The following is a 513-nucleotide window of genomic DNA, read 5'->3' as shown; positions in this document are numbered from 1 at the left end:
CCCTTTTCCGGCTGCGAACCCCCGGCCCCCTCCCAGCTGCCTCCCCAGCCCACAGCTTTGCGGGGTCTGGGGGCACCAGTCCCTGCAGCCCCAGGCGCCGCAGCCTCCCCGCAACACTGCCCTACGTAATCTCCGCTGGGGCCACCTCCCTTCTCCTCTTTCCACCCATTGATCCACAGCAGTGCCCTTCATCCACGTCCCTGCGCACAGGTTGGATCCCGTGGGGCAAGGTCCCCCCAAACCCTGGCCCTTTGTCCTCCCTCTCCACGGAGGGCTGCCGGGGGCTCTGGGCGGAGCGGGACCGCGGGGCCGTACCTGGTGACCTGTGTCCGGGTGTTGAAATCGAGGGACCTCATGGAGCGCAGTGGAGAGGAGGGAGGAGCCGGGAGTCAGACAGAAGCTCCACGCTAGCCCCAGGGATCAGCCCTTTTGCCCCCCACCACAAAACGCCCCATTGCACGCCCAGACCCTGCGCTGAGACCCGACAAATTCGTTGGTGTGCTGTGGCCTCGT

Source organism: Merops nubicus, unplaced genomic scaffold (assembly GCF_000691845.1).
Source record: "Merops nubicus isolate BGI_N331 unplaced genomic scaffold, ASM69184v1 scaffold36012, whole genome shotgun sequence".
Lineage (NCBI taxonomy): Eukaryota > Metazoa > Chordata > Aves > Coraciiformes > Meropidae > Merops > Merops nubicus.
This window is presented reverse-complemented; position numbering follows the sequence as displayed.